The sequence below is a fragment of the Somniosus microcephalus genome, chromosome 30 (assembly GCF_052327205.1).
Source record: "Somniosus microcephalus isolate GS21.2 chromosome 30, FLI_Smic_1.0, whole genome shotgun sequence".
In the NCBI taxonomy this organism is placed as follows: domain Eukaryota; kingdom Metazoa; phylum Chordata; class Chondrichthyes; order Squaliformes; family Somniosidae; genus Somniosus; species Somniosus microcephalus.
In genome coordinates, this window is record NC_141016.1 from 13,899,844 (window position 1) to 13,922,427 (window position 22,584).

Sequence of the window (22,584 nt, forward strand, 5' to 3'; positions counted from 1 at the left end):
ACTCCAAAAAAGGCTGACTCCCAGCAATACTTGACAAGAGCACTTGGTGGAACCCTTCCTCATGTTCCATCACAGGAGCTAATTGGGTTGTCATACGGAGTAGTTGAGCCGAGGCCATTGGACCCATTTGTAAGTGTCACCCTTGGCTCAGTGGGTAGCACTCTCGCCTATGAATCCAAAGGTTGTGGGTTCAAGTTCCACTCCAGAGACTTGAGCACAAAAATCTTGGCTGATACTCCAGTGCAGTACTGGCGGAATGCTGCATTGTTGGAGGTGCTGTCTTTTGGGGGATAAGTTAAACGGAGGCCCCGTCTGCTCTGTCAGGTCAAAGATCCCATTGCACTATTTTGAAGAAGAGCAGGGGAGTTCTGGAGTTCTGGCCAATATTTATCCCTCAATCAGCATCACCAAATCAGATTATCTGGTCATTATGTTTGTGGGAGCTTGCTGTGTGCAAATTAGTTGCCGCGGTTCCTACATTACAACAGTGGTTACACTTCAAAATAGTACTTCATTGGCTGTAAAGCGCTTCGGGACATCCAGTGGTCGTGAAAGTTGCTATATAAATGCAAGTCTTTCTTTTTTTTCATTTAAGAAGCAACTAGAGGCTGTAATGGGAAGGTTGTAGGGTTGATATCCTGGACGGAGGAGATCAAATAGGCCGAAAGACCTCTTCATCTGACTAAGCTACCATAGCCAGCTCTAACTCACAAATGTGTACCTTGGCACAATGTGGAAGAAATTATGTTGTGAAAAGCTCCACTTTGTAAGACTGGGATGTTCTCCAAATTACTTGCCTCTTGAGAAAAGTGAAAGGTTACGGATGAATCTGCCAACGGAAAGTACTAACATTTCTTTTTAATCCGCAAAAAGCAAATGAATGATGTTCCCAGAATATCACAGATTGAAATCAGATTGCAGAAGCTGAAGATACTTCTTAAAGCGCATCTCTAGTGAGTGAAGCATTGATCACGTTTCTGGGCAACGGACGATATGAGTTCCAAGGTTTGATTGTTGAAGAAAGATATTTTCTTCCCCGCACATTCCACCACCCACCCCCGCCCCTCCCCGCTAACGCCCCCGACTCCTCCATCAAGTTTTTCCCCTGTTCTATGGCTGAAGGTATTGGCTCCTTCCTGGGTATAGTCCTATGGATGTTGGCTATTCTGCATTGTATGCCAGCAGGCTATCCGACCAGTGGCCAGGAAATCACAGCCAATTCCAATTCCAATCCAAATACCTCCTGCATGCACTTCTGTGAGGGATTTGTTGAATGCACTGTACAATTTTGGTCTCCTTACCTAAGGAATGATATACTTGCTATAGAGGGAGTGCAACGAAGGTTCACCAGACTGATTCCTGGGATGGTGGGACTGTCGTATGAGAACAGATTGAGTAAACTAGGCCTGTATTCTCTTGAATTCAGAAGAATGAGAGGGGATCTCATTGAAGCATACAAAATTATTACAGGGCTTGATAGGATGGATGCTGTGAGAATGTTTCCCTTGGTTGGGGAGTCTAGAACCAGGGGCCACAGCCTCAGGATAAAGGGTAGGCCATTCAGGACTGAGATGAGAAGAAATTTCTTCACACAGAGGGTGGTGAATCTTTGGAATTCGCTACCCCAGAGGGCTGTGGAGGCTCAGTCATTGGATATATTCAAAACAGAAGTCGATAGATTTCTGACTAGTAAGGGCATCAAGGAATATGGCGATAGGACCAGTGAATGGAGTTGAGGCAGAAGATCAGCCATGATCTCATTGAATGGCGGAGCAGGCTCGAAGGGCCGAATGGCCTACTCCTGCTCCTATTTCTTATGTTCTTATGTTCTTATAGGAAATAGGAGCCTGGCTGATGCTACACTCCCAAACCCAGGAGGGGTTGAGATCAATTGGACGGCCCTGTCTGAGATCAGCTAGCTCAGTATAAACCAGGGATTCAATCTGGGAGCTTCCTTATCCCTCTGGTTCACTGGGTAAGCATTCTGAGCTGTCAGAGAAACTATAGGAACTGGGAGCCTGGCTGATGCTACAGTCCGGCTCAGACACGATGGGCCGAATGGCCTCCTTCTGTGCCGTAAATTTCTAGGATTCTATGATAGGCCAATACTTGCAGCATCAATATAATGACGTCAACCATAAGTTGGATCAGTTCTCTCTAGGGCCACTCGAGGTCAGGCAAAGGTTAAAATCACTGACTGCAATCCAGTGACTCCGGCTGCAAAGTGCGTGACGTAAGAAAACTACTAGGCACTTGGTCTAAGCGTTAAACAAAGCTTTAATCAACTGTTTTACAACATGGAGGTCTAGTTGTGTCCTTCACTAGTTCCTGTTAAGAATGTCCTGTGCAAGCTGGGCCCGTGCCCGAGTATTTATACTCTCCCTGGACAGCGCCACCCGTAGGCCGCTCAGTATTATTTCATAAGTCTTTCTTTCATGAATGACTGATTCATGTCAGTGAGTGTGCTCAGTCATGGGCCAATATTCTCCACAGTCAAATACCCTGCCGATACTAACTATCTCCGCATAGGTATGGACTATGTACAGCAGGCACCTCAAAGCACTGGAGTGGTACCAACAACACTGCCTCCGCAAGATCCTACAAATTCATTGGCAGGATAGGCGCACCAACGTCAGTGTTCTTGCTCAGGCCAACATCCCCAGCATCGAAGCTTTGACCACGCTCAATCAGCTCCGATGGACGGGTCACATTATCCGCATGCCCGATACGAGACTCCCAAAACAAGCGCTCTACTCGGAGCTCCGACATGGCAAGAGAGCCCCAGGTGGGCAGAGGAAATGCTTCAAGGGCACCCTCAAAGCCTCCTTGAAAAAGTGCAACATCCCCACCGACACCTGGGAATCCCTGGCCCAGGACCGCATAAAGTGGAGGAGAAGCATCCGGGAAGGTGCCGAATTCCTCGAGCCTCTTCGCCGGGAGTCAAGCGGAAGCCAAGCGCAAACAGCGGAAGGAGCGCACGTCAACCCAAGCACCCCACCCACCCGCCCCTTCAACCACAATCTGCCCCATCTGTGACAGAGACTGTAGGTCCCGCATTGGACTCATCAGTCACCTGAGAACTCATTTTTATTGTGGAAGCAAGTCATCCTCGGTTCCGAGGGACTGCCTAAGAAGAAGAAGAAGAATACAAAGGAAGATTGGTGGCTTGCTTGAGATACTATAAGATGGCTGGCACCAGCGGGATCGCACCTCAGCAAGAGTCAGGAGAAGAGGGGAATTTAAATAGAAGCATAAACACCTATTTGCAGGTGAGAGGGCAAAAAATAAAATTAGATCTTTAGCACATGTGTCAGCCGTGGCTCATTGGGTAGCACTCTTGCCTTTGAGTCAGAAGGTTGTGGGTTCAAGTCCCACTCCAGAGACCTGAGCACAAAAATCTAGGCTGTCACTCCAGTGCAGTACTGAGGGAATGCTGCACTGCTGGAGGTGCCGTCTTTTGGATGAGATGTTAAACCGAGGCCCCATCTGCTCTTTCAGTTGGACGTAAAAGATCCCATGGCACTACCTCGCAGAAAAGAAGGGGAGTTATCCCTGGTGTCTTGGCCAATATTTATCCCTCACTCAACATCACTAAAACAGATTATCTGGTCATTATCACATTGCTGTTTGTGGGAGCTTCCTGTGCGCAAATTGGCTGTTGCGTTTCTCACATTGCAACAGTGACTACACTTCAAAAAGTACTTCATTGGCTTTAAAACGCTTTGGGACGTCCGGTGGTCGTGAAAGACGTTATACAAATGCAAGTCTTTCTCCCGCTTCTGTCAACTAGGAATTGACACCTTTTTGTTAAATGTGAAAGGACAGCAAAAATCCAATGACTTCGAAGGCTGTCCAATGAAAATGCACTGCTACAAGTTTAAGAAATTGGTCTGCGTGCTCCTGATTTAGAACCCGAATAGTGGGGCCGCGGTGCAGGACGAGCCGGGTTTCCACGGCAGCGGCATTTCAGCGGCTCAGTTCGAACACTTTGGGCGTTAACTCCGATTTTATGGTCTTCGAAATTCAAGAAAAATAAAAGGCAGGTAAAACTGCTCTTGGCGTATTTCTGAAAATAAAATGTCCATGTTCTAAACAGCAAATGACATCTGGCAGGTTAATCCTAATTTAGGAAAGAATTCTTATCTCCCACAGCATTGTCTATGAGTCATTTAAGGGTTAAAACGGTGCTGTAGGATATCAGTAGCACGCACATCACTGTCTTCATATGATATTCCTCTCTCAGCTGTTTTAATGAATGTTAAAATAGCAATGGAATGTCATAAAACATGGTAGCACATTCATCATTAATATCCCAGAGCTCTGTCTCTCCCATTAACATCCTCAATGCATCAAGTTCACTGAAATGCTGTGAATGAGGAACATGTACAATCGTGTTTCATTATACGCAGAGTATCTTTTGATGTCTATCAGAGGGAAGTACTGAGCGCCTCAATCCCAAATATACAAAAGGGGTTTTCAACCATGAAAATATTTAGGCGGAGAAATTGGGTGGAGCCGCAAACGAGGCACCAAGCTCGCCTGGGCGCCGGATTTAGCGCAGCGTTTGGAGCATTAGCGACCGCCGGAAATTCAGGTTGAGCGCCCCAAGAGGGACACGGGGCGAGGCTCAAGGCGCTCCACATCCCTCTTAGGGCGCTGAAACTGAATATCGCAACGCAACGTGCTGCAGCGCCACACGCTGTGGCACGGCGCGCTGCGGTACTGCAGGCCTTCCTCCCATTCTTAAGGGGGAGGGGCCTACACCAGCGCGATCAGAGATCGCGAGTGCCGGCAAAAGAGCCCAGCACCGAGGAGAAGTGCCGGGCTCTCGGAAAACAGCCGGCAATGCCGCGGGGAGTGATCAGGAGGCCGGGGACTTGGTGTCCGCCCCGCACCTCCACCTTAATTTGCGCCACTGCCGCCACAGGAAGGCCCCGTGAACCGGGCGCCATTTGCGAACGGCGCTACAGAGGCGATCGCTGCCAAATATCGCGATCGGGGCGGTAGCGGGGCGCTGCGCACACCGATGACATCATCGGTGGCGGCACTGCGCAACAGGCTAACGCCACCATTAGCGCCCCAGCTAAATATCACGGGAGGCGTGGCCAGTGGCACTAAAGCCACTGAGTGCCCTCTTTAGGTGCTAACTGGTGGCGCAGCCCACCGAATTTCTGGGCCTTAGTGTTAAGGTTGGTCGGCATCTCCACACTCTCCAGGTTTCCATTCTAGAAGCTGGCTGACCTTCTGCATCCTCCTCTAGCCACACAACGTTCTTCCCTGTCACCCAGTCAAGGGCGGACATAAATGCCGCCAGAGACAACGGTAATTGGCAATTGAAGCAAGCAAGCTCTGCCAAGCGTGTTTGTCTCCTGCCTTCAGCAAGGACGATGGAAGAAACTGGCACATGCCACGGGTTTCACCTGTTAGACTTTTTTAAATGGTTCTTCATTCCCTCCCCCATCCCGACACTTGAAGCCCTGGACTGGTCGGAGTGGGTAAAAAGGACCACTTAAACCCAGTGGCACGCTCGCACAGAATTCAACTTCTTGCATCGGAGAGAAAACATTGTTATGAAGGACAGCATTCAGGTCTTTATTGGAACATCGGAACAAGAGGAGGCCATTCAGCCCCTCAAGCCTGTTCCGCCATTCAATTAGATCATGGCTGATCTGAACCTTAACTCCATCTACCCGCCTTGGCGCCGTAACCCTTAATGCCCTTACCTAACAAAAATCTTTCAATCCCAGTTTTGAAATTTTCAATTGACCCCCCAGCCTCGACAGCTTTTTGGGGGAGAGAGTTCCAGATTTCCATCAGTCTTTGTGTGAAGAAATGTTTCCTGACATCACCCCTGAACGGCCTGGCTCTAATTTTAAGGTTATGCCCCCTTGTTCTGGACTCCCCCCACCAGAGGAAATAATCTCTATCTATCTACCTCAATTAGATCGCCCTGTAGTCAAGGGGTTTTCTGATAAGTCAGATGATGCAGATATTGGCACATTATTTATCTTTAGCTGTGATCGTAAAACTTATGAGGATAAGAGTGTAAAATTATCAAGGCAAGAGTTGACAAGAAATGTATAACCTGTCACCATAAAAGGGAAGGAGATATTGATGGATTATAATACTGTGTGCAATCAGGATCCAATTTGGCCATAAGAACATAAGAACATAAGAAATAAGTGCAGGTCAGAGGCTGGGTATTCTGCATCGAGTGCCTCACCTCCTGACTCCCCAAAGCCTTTCCACCATCTACAAGGCACAAGTCAGGAGTGTGATGGAATACTCTCCACTTGCCTGGATGAGTGCAGCTCCAACAACACTCAAGAAGCTCAACGCCATCCGGAACAAAGCAGCCCGCTTGATTGGCACCCCATCCACCACCTTAAACATTCACTCCCTCCACCATCGGCGCACCGTGGCTGCAGTGTGTACCATCTGCAAGATGCACTGCAGCAACTTGCCAAGGCTTCTTCGACAGCACCTCCCAAACCCGCGACCTCTTCCACCTAGAAGGACAAGGGCAGCAGGCGCATGGGAACACCACCACCTCCAAGTTCCTCTCGAAGTCACACACCATCCTGACTTGGAAGTATATCGGCCGATCCTTCATCGTCGCTGGGTCAAAATCATGGAACTCCCTCCCTAACAGCACTGTGGGAGCACCTTCACCACACGGACTGCAGCGGTTCAAGAAGGCGGCTCACCAGCACCTTCTCAAGGGCAATTAGGGATGGGCAATAAATGTTGGCCTTGCCAGCGACACCCTCATTGAATTTTTTAAAAAGTAGTCCATTTGCCCCTTGATCAATAAGATCTGATCTTGGCCTCAACTCCACTTTCCCGCTCGCTCCCCATAACCCTCGACTCCCCTGTAGCTCAAATATCCGTCTATCTCCGCCTTGAATATATTCAATGACTCTCTGGGGTAGAGAATTCCAAAGATTCACGGCCCTCTGAGAGAAGAAATTCCTCCTCATCGCCGTCTTAAATGGGCGACCCCTTATTCTGAAACTACACCCCCTAGTTCTCGATTCCCCCACCTTTGGAAAGGTAAGGGAGTCCAGGGTTATGGGGAGCGGGCAGGGAAGTGGAGTTGAGGCCAAGATCAGATCAGCCATGATCTTATTGAATGGCGGAGCAGGCTCGAGGGGCCGAATGGCCGACTCCTGCTCCTACGTCTTATTTTCTTATGTAAATGGAAACATCTTCTCGACATCTATCCTATCAAAGCCCTTCATAATTTTAAAGACCTCTATCAGGTCACCTCTCAGTCTTCTCTTTTGTAGAGTAAAGAGCCCCAGCCTGTTCAACCTTTCCTGATAATTGTATCCTTTTAATGCTGGTATCATCCATGTAAATCTTTTTTGCACTTTCTCCAGGATATCTTTTTGTAATATAGAGACCAGAACTGGGCCCAGTACTCTCTGTGTGTGGTCTAAACAAGGTTCTATGCAAGCTGAACATAACTTCTCTGCTTTTGAATTCTAATCCTCTAGAAATGAACCCCAAGGCCTAGAAATTCAGTGCCCTTAGCACCGATTTTGCGGCGCTAGAGGGCCTAGCGCTGCAATTGGCGCCGGTTCCTAAATTGCCTGGGGCCCTTCCGCGGCGGTAGACCGGTAGCGCTGCGCCGGCACCGATGACGTCATCGGTGTGCGCAGCGTCCCGGTTGCCGTGGTAACCCGGCCCCAAGCCAAAATTCAGTTGCGCCCGCCTCGCCCGTGGCAGGCGCAACTAAGACTCTGGCAACAGAGTCTTCCCCCAGTGTGCGCCGGCGCATAAAGGTGGAGCGGCGGCCGGCCGCGTTCCCGGCGGCCGCCTGCCCGCACCTCCCTTCCCGGACTCCTGCATTCCCCCCCCGCGGCCCTGATCAGTGTCTCATGCGAGCCCGGCACTTCCCCGAGGTGCCGGGCTCAGATGTCGGGTCAATCCGCCGGACAGTTGTCGGCTGCAGGCAGCTCCTCCTTAACAGGAGGAGGAGGCCTGCAGTTCCCCCGCCTGCCGCACCGCATCGGGTGCCGCAGCGGGGGATTAGCGCCGGGAAACCCAAGTTGACACCCGTTTTGAGGCGCTAAAGGAGGGTTTTAGCGCCCGCCGCCGTCTGGGCCCGACGCACCCGAATTTTCGTCGGGCGCTGCCGCATTACCGCTGGCGCAAACTTTCTGGCGCTACAGCCCTGGCAAGACCAGAACCCAATTTCTAGGCCCAAGTGTTTTGTTTGCACTTTGTTAACCTACATTGCTACTTTTAATGATTTGTGAATCTGTACCCCTAGATCCCTTTGCACTTCTACACTATTTAGACTCTTACTTTCCAAAGTGTACGTGGCCTCTTTATTCCTCCTACCAAAATGCGCCACCTCACACTTACCTGTATTGGACAAATCCTATCCCATCTGCACTCGAGACCAGAGAGATTCTCATGGTAGGCTTGGTGGGAGAAGAGTGACTGATAGAACTGTCTCAACCAGCATTCATACTTTGGCTCCTTGCGAATCTCTGGTATTTTATACTTCTTGATATCTTTCTTCATGCAATTTGCATTGTGTCTTGGCTTGGGCATAATATTCTTCAGATCACCCCCAGTCTCCAGCTCAACGCTAGAAGCCTATTGCTGATTTATCATGGGCTGTGAGCATTAGTAAAAGTTTAGAGCTTGACGTTTTCCCAGTGACTCGGTATGCAAATGTACTGCCAATTGTGGAACTCATACAGACCAGGAAGATCGCAAGTTCAGTCCCTCGTCTGAGTTCATCAGAGATCTGTCAGGGTGCGAAGATGATGCTAGAGTTGGCCTCAGCACTACATGTTTAGAGGGTGGGTGGGTGGGGGAAACACTTAGCTCGCATTCGCTCTTCTGACCACCACCTCGTGATCTATGTCAGCAAGTTGGATATCAAATGAGGACAGGATTGTGTGGGTGTGATGCCTCCAGGATCTACAACGCTCACTGTCTCACCTGACGAGCAGTTCCTTTGGAAAGGTAGTGGAGAGCTGGTGGCACCAATAGGACCTCACTCCAGTAAGGGGCCGTGCCCACGTGGTCATGCCCAGGTCTGTTATGAACTGATTAATAGAGATCGATTGCTGTGATTAGTCAACAACTCCATATTGTTGTGTCATGCGTCTACCAGGATGGGAGAAGATGAACTAGGTGGAACCTTGTTCTTTCTTGGCCCAGCAATTCCTATGCACGAGACAAGGAGCGGAGAGAAAATCGGAGGAAAATACAAGAGTCTCCTCTTTTTCTGTGTGTTTTTCATATAAATGGCAATTGGCAGATCTGCTGACATCCTGGAAAAGCAATATGGAGGGGATCTTTGTTTTAGAGCACGTGAAGATATAAACAGAGGAAATTGCAAATTAACAACTTGGAACTAAGAACATAAGAACAGGAGCAGGAGTAGGCCATTCGGTCCTTCGAGCCTGCTCCGCCATTCAATAAGATCATGGCTGATCTTTTGCCTCAACTCCACCCTCCCGCCCGATCCCTGTATCCCTTGATTCCCTTTAGTGTCCAAAAATCTATCAATCTCTGTCTGGAATATACTCAACGACTGAGCCTCCACAGCCCTCTGGGGTAGAGAATTCCAAAGATCCACAACCCTTCGAGTGATTAAAAAAAATACTAATTAAAAAGCCTGCCAAATGCAACAGGAAGTTACAAAATTAGTTGCTCCAGGTATTTCCTCGGGACTGCTCTCGCTCCCTCTCCACACCGTCGACAGAAAACACACTTGCACGCCTCAGCTTTTGCGGTTTGGAGCAGGAGAAGGCCGCAGGATATCTGCGAAGATGGTTTTAATTTAAAACATGCAAAATAGCAATTTAATTTGACCTTCCTTGCAACAGTCTACTTTTTTAACAGAGTCAGAGTCGCATGCTCTGATCATATGGGAAAGTGCAAGTGGGTTCATGCCTGACACTGCTCAGAAGGAAGACTGAGTAATATGCCTCTTGGCATCATTTAGCACTACCTGTCAATCTCACTCAAAGAGGGCACAGGATGCCTGGTGTTCCAAATAGAAAGGGGTTACACTGGTGCATTGGAAGTGTTCCCCTGGCTGGCCTCCCACATTCCACCCTACGTAAACTTGAGGTCATCCAAAACTCGGCTGCCCCGTGTCCTAACTCGCACCAAGTCCCGTTCGCCCATCACCCCCTGTGCTCACTGCCCGTGTCCTAACTCACACCAAGTCCCATTCGCCCATCACCCCTGTGCTCGCTGACCTACATTGGCTCCCGGTTAAGCAGCTCCTCAATTGCAAAATTCTCATCTTTGTTTTCAAATCCCTCCACAGCCTCGCCCCTCCCTATCTCTGTAATCTCCTTCAGCCCAACAACCCCCCCCCCCGAGATATCTGCGCTCCTCCAATTCTGCCCTCTTGAGCATCCCTGATTATAATCGCTCAACCTTTGGTGGCCGTGCCTTCCATTGTCTGGGCCCCAAGCTCTGGAATTCCCTGCCTAAACCTCTCCGCCTCGCTACCTCCCTTTCCTCCTTTAAGACACTCCTTAAAACCTACCTCTTTAACCAAGCTTTTGGTCACCTGCCCTAATTTATCATTATGTGGATCAGTGTAAAAATGTTGTCTTAAAATACTCCTGTGCAGCACCTTGGGACGTTTTACTATGTTAAAGACGCTGGCCTAGAAATTCAGTTGGGCGCGCCAGCCATTAGCGCCTTAGGAGGAGTAGATCTCGAGCGCTAGGCGCTTAGCGCCTGGGCGCAGCACGATCTGCACCTCGCCCCAACTTCAGTAGACATTTAGCGCCGGCGCAAAGTCTTAGCGCGCGCCCTGCTGCGCGCGCAGATCATGACGTCATTTCGTCGTGCAACGCCCTTTGTGCGGCCGGAACCGGAACTTCACTCGCGCCGCCCCATTGTGCGCCGGGCAGCCGTAACGACTGTGAAGTGGAACGGTACACAGCCGAGGCGGGCCGCGGGGAGCGCAAATTAAAGGGCACTCCTGCAGTAGAAAAGGCAGCCGTTTTGCAACACTTTGTGAGAGACAAAGATGGAGGAGGAGGAGGAGGAGGAGGACCAAATCCACCCTCCCCCTTTAAGAGCTCACCGGAGCCAGAGTGTCTGCCGTCAATCAGCAGCTCGCCGCACCTGCCCTGCGCCCACCTTCCAGTGTTAGCGCCCGGGCCGCCGGCTTAGCGCCTAAAGAGAGCCGTGCATCGCCAGTTTTAGCGCTCGAGCAAACTCTTAGGGCGTTGCTAATGAATATCGGAGAAGTGGCCTCGAATTTGCGCCGGGCGCAAACTTTAGCGGCCGCCCGACTTTACTGCCCCAAAAATGGCTATAATGAATTTCTAGGCCGCTATATAAATGTTGTTGTTGTTGTGTTCTGAGATTTGGGCTGAAACACATTTTTGGAACAGTGTGGAGAGAGCTTTGGGCTGCATCTAATCTAGCTGAGAGTTGGCACGGGCTCGACGGGCCGAAAGGCCTTCTTCTGTGCTGTAACCATATTTTGATTCTATGGGGGACAAATTCGTTATCGCCCCTTCTGGGGCGCAATTATCGGCCGGGCGCAAAGTTTAGCGCCTGGTGCTAATTATCGCCTCCGACTGCAAACTTGGCTTTTATCGCCCCTGGAGGTGATTGGAGCGCTAAATCAGGCACTACACACCTCTCTTAACTCGCTAACGCCGAGGAGCGAGGCGCTACCTCAGAGCGCTGACGAAGCTCATGTGGTGTCAATCAGCAATGGAACACAGACACACGGGCGCCGGCCAGTTCTTAAAGGGGAGGGTCGATCTTACTCTCCATCCACACCCTGCTCATTGCAGCCTTGAATCTCGGCCTGGAGAGACCTGTACATCAAATCTGCTGGAAAGAACAATGGAGAGGTCCAGGGAAAGAGCTCAGAGTGCAGCTCCCACAGTCTCTTCTAAATCGATGCAGGGAAGGTCAAATCAAAATGAACCTGCAAAGTGCTGCTCAGTACCCAAAACTCCTTCACACAGCGTTGAATCTCTCCAGAAGTCTCTCTCTCTCTCTCAGAATGCGTGGTGCAAAAATGTCACCAACAAAAAAAGGCAGGAAGCGGTCGCCTTTAAATAGCGCTCCCCCAGTCCCTTTCCGACTGCAAAACGCTCCCCTCAACCTGTCGTTGCAAGCGGCAGGCGGTAAGGCGGGGGCGCCACTCAATATTCGGTCTAGGGTGTTACCGGGTCGTTGCGCACTCGACTGACGTCACGATCTGCTGGCGCAGGAGATTGTGGCGATAGAGTTTAGCGCTGCCGCAAAATGTCTGATCAATTTCGCGAGTGGCGCAAACATCGCCGCGCCCGGGCGCTAGTTGCTTTGCAACCCATTAGCGCCCTCTTAGGGCAGTAACGGGAGGCGCAAGCCAACCGAATTTTTTCCCTTTGATTCTATTCCATGCTATAATTGCGCAGGAATGCTTAATACTCAAATGTAAAGTGCTTGATTCCCCAGTCCTAACATTCCTCACTTCAATGAACACAAAATTCACGAAACAATTTTTTTTTTAAACCAGCTGCATCTCAACAATTAATCTCAAGAGAGACAGGTTACAATTGATCCAATTTAAAGATTTATTTTACAATTCTTTCATTCTCCAGAGTGTAATCCATCAGGAACAGAGCTCTCTGTGTTCAACATTGTAACTCCCCCTAAAGTATGGCAGAAAGAGATGGAATTGTTGGACAAGCCTATTCAGGTGAAAGGAATTAAGAGTCACAAAGTCTGCTCTCTTGAAAGAAAGAAAAACTTGTATTTCTATAGCACCTTTCACAACCACCCAACGTCCCAAAGCGTTTTACAGCCAATGAAGTACTTTTGAAATGCAGCAGCTAATTTGCGCACAGCAAGCTCCCACAAACATCACTGTGATAATGACCAGATAATCTGTTTTTTTGATCGAGGGATAAATATTGGCCAGGCACCACTGCTCTTCTTCGAAATAGTGCCGTGTGATCTTTTACATCCACATGAGAGAGCAGACAGGGCCTCGGTTTAACATCGCATCTGAAAGACGGCACCTCTGACAGTGCAGCACTCCCTCGGCACTGCACTGGAGTGTCAGCCTAGATTTTTGTGCTCAAGTCTCTGGAGTGGAACTTGAACCCACAACCTTCCGACTCAGAGGGGAGTGTGCTACCAACTGAACCACAGCTGACACTGAGCCAGAAGAAAGAAAGAAAGACTTGCATTTATATAGTGCCTTTCACGACCACCGGACGTCCCAAAGCGTTTTACAGCCGATGAAGTGTTTTTTTGAAGTGTAGTCACTGTTTAATATGCGAACTATATAAAGGACTTAAGTAATTCTTAAGTCAAAAGGTTGTGGGTTCAAGTCCCACTCCAGAGACTTCAGCACAAAAATCTAGGCTGACACTCTAGTGCAGTGCTGAGGGAGTGCTGCATTGTTGGAGGTGCCGTCTTTCAGATGAGACATTAAACCGAGGCCCCGTCTGGTCTCTCAGGTGGCAGGAAAAGATCCCATGGGCACTATTTCGAAGAAGTGCAGTGGAGTTAACCTCGGTGTCCTGGCCAATATTTATCCCTCAATCAACATCATGAAAACAGATTATCTGTCCATTATCACATTGCTGTTTGTGGGAGCTTGCTGTGCGCAAATAGGCCGCTGCGTTTCCTGAATTACAGCAGTGACTACACTGCAAAAGTAGTTCCTTGTCTGTAAAGCACTTTGGGACGTCCGGTGGTTGTGAAAGGCGCTATAGAAATGAAAGTTTTTTTTTGATTAAATTGGTCCAATTTGAAAATGTAGTACCGAAGCATAGCATTCATCAGAAGAAAAAATATATAGATTTAAGTGTCAGTTTGGCTTAGTTGGTCGCACTCTCACTTCTCATACACAAGGTTGTGGGTTCAAGCTCCACTCCAAGATTTGAGTACAACGTCTAGGCTGAGACTTAAATCCAGAAATGCCATGGATAGGATGAGACATTAAGCAGGTGCCCTAAACAACATTCCTCCCTCAAGCACATCAAGAACAGATTAACTGGTCAATCATGTCTTTGCCGGTGTTAGAATCTTGCCGTGTGTCACATTCTTTTTCTATTCGTTTATGGGATGTGCAAGGCCAGCATTTATTGCCCATCCCTAATTACCCTTGAAAAGGTGGTGGTGAGCCGCCTTCTTGAACCGCTGCAGTCCGTGTGGTGAAGGTGCTCCCACAGTGCTGTTAGGGAGGGAGTTCCAGGATTTTGACCCAGCGACGATGAAGGAACGGTGATATACTTCCAAGTCAGGATGGTGTGTGACTTGGAGGGGAACTTGGCGATGGTGGTGTTCCCATGCACCTGCTGCCTTTGTCATTCTAGGCGGAAGAGGTCGCGGGTTTGGGAGGTGCTGCCGAAGAAGCCTTGGCGAGTTGCTGCAGTGCATCTTGTAGATGGTACACACTGCAGCCACGGTGCGCCGGTGGTGCAGGGAGTGAATGTTTAAGATGGTGGATGGGGTGCCAATCAAGCGGGCTGCTTTGTCCTGGACTTGCCTACATGACGATACTCACTGTACTTCAAAGTCGTTCATGATATGTGAAGTGCTCTGTGATGTTTCTGTGAGCTCTACAATCCAAGTCTTTCCCACCATGCAATTCAAATCAATTATTCTTATTGGTTATTGCGAAAGAAGCTTTACCCTTTGCTCTTCAAATAAAAGGATTTTCTCAAGTGAGGCAAGACTGATAGATGTTGCACGTTCCAAGATGAACATGTTCTGCCGACTTGCCATTCGTCATAGAATCATAGGGGGTGATTTTGCCAATGGGAAGCTTTTGGAGGCGGGACTCCCACTTGTCGGGTTTCAGTCCCGCCTCCATCAACTTCTGGCCAACCCACGCTATCTTCCCTTGAATGACCTTGTTATGTCCGCCCAGTGGGCTTAGCAGGCCAATTAAGGGGAAGCCGGTTGCAGAGAATGTCAACGTATGACATTTCATCTGTCAAAAATTTTTGACAGATGAATTGTCATCGTTTGACAGCTCTGTGAAGCTGTCAAACACTGACATTCTCTGTAGTTTGATGAGGTCTTGAATTCAAGACCTCATCAAACCTCTTTCTTTTGCAGAAATGAGATGGTTGTTGCATTGGAGAATGCAACGGCCATCGGTCATCTCTACCGCGGAGGTGCAAGACTCTCCGCATACCCACCGACTGAAGCCTGCAGGAAGAAACAAAGGTAAGTAAACTTTTTCTAACACTTTGTACTTGCCTCAGATACTCACCTCTCCACACTTGCACCCATCACTCACATCCACAGCACACTTTTGCACCCCCCGACCCCGCAGACCCACTACTCGCCTCGGTGACCCTGGCGGAGTTCAGAGCCTTCGGGAAGCCCACACTTGTGAGGGCAAAATGGTGATAATCCTATTTGCTGCCTGTTAACTGCCTGTTCTGCCATTTTCCTGGCAGTCCCGCCTCCATACCCACCTCCCCAGGGCTGGCAAGATCGTGCCCATAGAGTCATAACGGCACAGAAGGAGGCCATTCGGCCCATCGAGTCTGTGACAGCTCTCTGTGGAGCAATCCAATCAGTACCATTCCCCCGCTCTATCCCCGTAGTCCTGCAAGTTTATTTCCCTCAAGTGCCTATCCCATCTCCCCTTGAAAACATTGAGTGTCTCCGCTTCCACCGCTTCTGTCGGCAGCGAGTTCCAGGTCCTCACCACTCGCTGCGTAAAAAAGCATCCCCCCTGTATCTCTTGCCCAAAACCTTAAATCTGTGTCCCCTAGTCCTTGTACCATCAACTAGTGGGAACAGCCTTTCCCCGTCTAGCCTATCCAAACCCGTCATAATCTTGTACACCTCTATCAAATCACCCCTCAACCTCCTTTGCTCTAATGAAAACAAATCCAGCTTCTCCAACCTGTCCTTGTAGCCAAGATCCCCCATCCCCGGAACCATTCTGGTAAATCTCCTCTGCACCCTCTCAAGTGCCTTCACATCCTTCCAAAAGTGTGGTGACCAGAACTGGACGCAATACTCCAGTTGTGGCCTAACCAGCACTTTATAAAGGTTCAGCATAACTTCTCTACTTTTGTACTCAATTCCTCTATTTATGAAGCCCGAGATCCCATATGCTTTGCTAACCACTCTCTCAATATGTCCTGCCACCTTCAGGGACCTATGCACATTAACTCCCAGGTCCCTCTGTCCCTGCACACTCTTTAAAACTTAATGGGAGGAATGTATCCCATAGGTACATCCCTTCAGTTTCCAAGGATTTGAACAAGTGCTGCAAGTGGGATTCGGGAGCGCGGTAAATTCCCCCCAGCAGATTGCAGCACATTTGCTCAGGTGTAGTGCACACCAGCTGTGGTGTGCCATTGTTTCTGATTCAGCACAAGGCTCTGAATTGTAGCCCAGGCATCTAAAAATGGACAGGCTGATCACAAATCACCTTGAAACGGCAGATCTACAGCCAGGAGTTTGCAAGTTGGATGGCACATTGCAGAGTGGCTCAGACAAGCTGCTTATTATTGGAGCTGGACCTACGAAGAGACATAATTTAAGGGGTTGAATGTAATGGAGAGATGACAACTTGTGTGGACTACCCTTGGCTTTCCTCTCTGCCCTAAAACAGCCCTGTACTAACTGAGCGAAAGAATGGCAACCCATGGGTCTAAGGGCATGTGAATGCTAGATATTTCCTTACGGATTTGTTAATTTATTGTCAACCCTTGTATGATGACATTGACAACAACTTACATTTGTATAATGTCTCTAATATAACAAAACATCCCAAAGCAAAGAGTTGGGGGGGGTGGACAGTGGGGGGGAGTGGAAGAAACACTGGGCCGAAGTTAAGAGGGGAGTTCGGGGATGTGACCAAACATATTGAAGAAACAAGTTTTGAGGATGCTTTTGAAGGTGCTGAAAGAGGTGATAAGGCAGAGGGGTTTAGGGAGAGAATTCCACGGTGCACAGGTTAGGTAGCGGAAGGTTATCGAACCAATGATGAAGCAGGAGGGAGGGAACGCACAGCTGGGGAGCCAGGGCGTGCAGCTGGGCTGTAGGGCTTGAGGAGGTTGCAGAAATAGAGTGTGTGTGTGTGGGGGGTGGGGGGGGCGGTGCGGGGGGAAAGGCTGGCTGTTGTGAAATTTGTGAGCGAGACTGTAGCGGTACCACCGAGTGTCCCTTACTTACCGTACATAATTCCCTTTAACTTAACGATGTATATATACGGTTTGCCTGTACGGGGCGTTCCCCCATTGGGAGCGCGGGCGAACGCGATGACGCGGGTGAATGCGATGACGTCACGTCGCACATCACGTGACCGCCCCAAACGCGGGAAAACGCGATGATGTCATGAGGCAATCCCCGGGACTGACTACTCAGTCCTCGTGGCGTCACCGTCTGGTGAAGGCCTACTTTATGGCTCTCCTGTAGCGAGCTCAGCAACCTGTTTGAATTCCTCTGTTCCTGCATTAAAAACCTTTTTGATTGTTCTCCTGGAGTCGACCTCGATTATTTGATAGGCATTCGTCCAACACCTACAATTGGTGAACCCGAATACCTACAAGACGAGGATTTGGAAGTCAATGCGTTGGGTATATAACAACATAAGAAATAGGAGCAGGAATAGGCCATTCGGCCCTTTGAGCCTGCTCCGCCATTCAATAAGATCATGGCTGATCTTCGACCTCTACTCAACCCACACTATCCCCGTATCCCTTGATTCCCTTAGTATCCAAACATCTATCAATCTCTGTCTTGAATATACTCAACGACTGAGCATCCACAGCCCTCTGGGGTAGAGAATTCCAAAGATTCACCACCCTCTGAGTGAAGAAATTTCTCCTCATCTCAGTCCTAAATGGCCGACCCCTTATCCTGAGACTGTGACCCCATGGCTCTAGACTCTCCAGCCAGGGGAAATATCTTCTCAGCATCTATCATGTCGAGCCCTGTAAGAATTTTATTTGTTTCAATGAGATCACCCCTCATTCTTCTAAACTCGAGGGAACATAGTACCAGAGGGGATCAATGACAACAGTGGTGGATGGTGGAACTTGGAAGAGTTGGTGGCGTTTATGGGGAGTGGAGCAGCAACAACAACAACTTGTATGTATATAGCGCCTTTAACATAGTAAAACGTCCCAAGGTGCTGCACAGGAGAATTTTAAGACAAAAAATTTGACACCGATCCACATAAGGATAAATGAGGGCAGGTGACCAAAAGCTTGGTCAAAGAGGTAGGTTTTAAGGAGCGTCTTAAATGAGGAGAGAGAGGTAGCGAGGCGGAGAGGTTTAGGCAGGGAATTCCAGAGCTTAGGGCCCAGGCAACAGAAGGCACGGCCACCAAAGGTTGAGCGATTATAATCAGGGATGCTCAAGAGGGCAGAATTAGAGAAGTGCAGGTATCTCGGGGGGGTTTGGGGCTGAGGAGATTACAGAGATAGGAAGGGGCGAGGCCATGGAGGGATTGGAAAACAAGGATGAGAATTTTGAAATCGAGGCGCTGCTTAACCGGGAGCCAATGTAGGTCAGCGAGCACAGCGGGTGATGGGTGAACGGGACTCGGTGCGAGTTAGGACACGGGCAGCCGAGTTTTGGATGACCTCAAGTTTACGTAGGGTGGAATGTGGGAGGCCAGCCAGGAGTGCGTTGGAATAGTCAAGTCCAGAGGTAACAAAGGCACGGGAGTTTGGTGAATTGTTGGAGAAGTCAAGCGGAGAGGTGACAGGCAGTAATGGTGGGGCTGGGGCTAGGACTGTTCCAGAAGATTTACAAGGCTAGAAGTGGGCATTCCAACTCTGCAATTGTTCACTGGCTGGATGTCTTGCTTGGACAATACCAGTTTTCTATTTACAATAACACACATTCTCTAATGGCAGTTTTTAAATTGGCAGTGTTGTTTTCCTTTCCCTCTTGCATTCCTGTTGCACCTTGAACCCACTAAACCAGACCCAACGGATGCAATACCCTTTGTGTGCCAAGACTGCCCAGCGATGCATGAGTGCAGCACAACTCAGCTCCTGCTCCTTCTCCCACCCCCTGCCTTGTGTGCTCCCCGCCCCCCTTGCCCACCCCAACAAAGATATTGGGCTGGATTTTCTCAATGAGAAGCTTTCGGAGGTGGGACTGCTGCTTGCTGGCTTTCAGTCCCACCTCCATCATCTTCTGGCCAACCAGCAGGATTTTCCCCTGATTGACCTTGTTAAGCCCGCCCAGTGGGCTCAGCAGGCCAATTAGGGGGAAGTCACTGACAGAGCTCGTCAACGTCTGACGTGCCATCTGTCAAGTCTTCTTGAAAGAAGAAATGTCAGCGTTTGATAGTTCTGTGAAGCTGTCAAACACTGACATTCTGTGTAGTTTGATGAGTCCTTGTGTTCAGGACTCATCAAACCTTTCAACTTTGCAGAAATCACCTGGCTGCTGGTTCGGAGGATCCAACAGCCAGTCTGTGGAATCTACAATGAAGATGTCGGGACTCCGGACCCACAGCGGCTGAAGGCTGTAGGCAGAAACAAAGGTAAATGAACATTTAATAACACTTAACACTCACCTTACATACTTACCACTCCACACTTGCACCCATCACTCACCTCTACATCTCACTTTCAGACCCCTCCAACCCCCTCCAACCTCCTACTCGACTCCTCCAGCCTGGCGGGGTTCTCCGAGGTCGGGAAGCCTGCACTTGGGAAGGTAAAATGGGACTAATCCTTTTTTCTGCCTGTTAGCTACCTGTTAACAGGCAGTTAATAGGATTTAATGCCTTTCCCGCCTCGAGGAGATGGGACCCGGGGCAGGACGGCTTCCCGCCTCCTGGCAAGAGGGCACGGAGGTGAGTGGGGGGTGAGTCTGCCAGCCGCCCCCAAATCCTGGAACTTTACCGGCAGTCCCGCCTCCGTACCCGCCACCTCGGGGCTGATAAAATCCAGCCCCGGGAATTCAGTGTGTGGAAAATCAAAAGCATCATTTCTCTCACCACTGTGTTGCACAGCGCGTCAATGCACCAAGACTCTGAGCCACCCAGCAACCTCCAAACAGATGGCACACTTGTGCTAATAGCTGTCAGTAAATGTAGAACTGCCTCATCAGCCTCCAAAGTCAACATATGCCCTTACTTCTCACAAATAGCTCGGTAATGAAAAAATACTCACAACGCTACTTGTAAGACTGTTTAACATCACTTCACCGTTGAAGTGAAACTAAAAGCAAAATAAATTGCATACATATCAAAATCTGCTCGACAATCTTGTTGGAAACTGCACAGCATAAAAATTGTAATCTTGTCTTTTCCACGACTCTCTGCCAATATATCATTTCCTTCAGACCCGGGACTAGTTTATGAACATAACATTTCATGCTGTTGTGCCTTGACATCAACGGTCTCATTGCTTGAATGAGATTTTTTTTTTTTAAATCAGCATCATACAAAAAATATGTGACTTGCAGAATATACAAGGACATGCAACGCCTGCTAGTGGCTACGGATACGTCTATCAGCAGTGAAGCAAAACCACGTAGAAAGTGTGCCCGAGCCTCCAGCTGCTTCGATGAGGCCGGCATCGCAAACGGTATCAATACTGCCCTTCAGCGGCACAGTTGCTGTTGCTGCTTATCATCTGGGAGCTCGTCAAGATCCTGAGAGATCAATTCCAGGTAGTTCAGGCCCTGACTCGAGAGGTACCGCCAGCCCTCCCAACATCTCATCTGAGTGGCCACTCTTTATGTGAACATAGAAAACATAGGAACAGGAGCAGGCCATTCAGCCCCATGAGTCTGTTCTGCCATTCAATGAGGTCATGGCTGATCTGTGACCTAACTCCATTTACCCGCCTCTGGCCCATACCCTTAATACCTTTGGTTAACAAAAATTAATCAATCTCAGATTCAACATTAACAATTGATCTAGCATCAATTGCCATTTGCAGAAGAGAGTTCCAAACTTCTATCACCCTTTGTGTGTAGAAATGTTTCCTAATTTCACTCCTGAAAGATCTGGCTCTAATTTTTAGACTCTGCCTCCTAGTCCTGGACTCCCCAACCAGTGGGAATAGTTTCTCTCTATCTACCCTATCTGTTCCCCTTAATACAGGAAACTTTGTTATATCCGGCACCGATGGGACCGAGCTGTTGCCGATCTATCAAAACTGCCGGACATACAAAGTTAATGTTGAAGCATATGGAGGTTTTCATCTCCGTATCTGACAACAAACACTGTTGCTTAGCAACAGCTTGTAAACAGTCGGCCCGTACCTTGGAAGCGTCTCTGTAGCCTAACAACAGCTTCATAGAGACTTTCCAGAGCCTGACTGTTGAAAACAAAGCCACGAGAAGAAAAAAAAACCTAACAAAACGGCTCCTGATTTCTGCCGGTAGATCGAGGTTTCCGGACATACAACCTCCGGATAAACCAAAGTTTCCTGTATCTTGAAAACTTCGATCCAATCACCCCTTAACCTTCTAAGTGCCAGGGAATGCAACTTTAACTTGTGTAATCTCTCCTCATGTGAGCCTGAACAGCAAGGGTTGAGAAACTATTTGACATTGGAGGACATTGGATTTGAGCGTAATTGTGTTCTTGTTTATTTTACACACATGCATGCACATTCCAGCAGTCAGTGGATAGCTATCAGGATTGGAAACTCTGTCTTATTTTAATCCTCCCTATCCCAGCACCATTAAGGCGAGGTGTGGTATCCCATCAGCTACCCAGCTAACAGACCAAGGACCAAGCCTCAGACCTTCTGGTCTACATTGCTCAGTAGGTCACTGGACAGTGCTGTCACCTACTAAGCCCCAATGGCGAGCTTACTTTCAGGTAGTATTGATCAGCACATGGAGTCACTTCCCAGAAAATAAATTGAAGGTCAGAATTGAATGAGACAAAATAAGTAGCTCGAGCAGAGAGGCAGCACAGGTGTGAAGGGCAGAATGTGAAGGGCAGAATGGCCTTGTTTACTCTGTAAAATTCTATGATTCTATGAAGTCACTTGGCGCAGTATGAAGGAGCCCTAATAGAAAAGCCAGCAGTTGATTACCCTTTCCAAATGGAAAACAGATGTCTGCAATGGCATGAGGGAAAATGTTTTAAATATAATTGAGCAAGTTGACAGGTATGGTGCATTTCAGAAACTTATTTCCTGCTCCTATTTCTAAGCAACACTTCGTGTGGGAGCAGTGTCTGTCCCATGATATCTGCTGTGGCCTCAAACATCTGTACTGTTAATTAACATGTTGGCCTGGTAGCAGCAATACACCACTGGTGTCACGTCATTCTGCAGACATGCCTCATGTGCATAAGTTATTTATTGGCAGAACTCAAGGAACTTTTGAGCTTCTTGCGAACATTCGGTACAGATAAGTTACAGGCCCATGCAAAGCGTGGAGCCATTTCCTCCCAAGAAAGTATTTACGTTTACAGCCCTATTATGTGATCATTTTCAATTCCTTTCTCGATTAAATGGCGCTCACTGCATTTCAGTGTACAAGAGGCCATAAACTGGAGCACTTAGGCAACCTTCTAGTCCCGAAGTGGATGAGCGCAGAAGCCAACACTTCTGGGAAGAACACCCTCTGCAGAGAAGGTTCACGAGGTTGATTCCGGAGATGAAGGGGTTGACG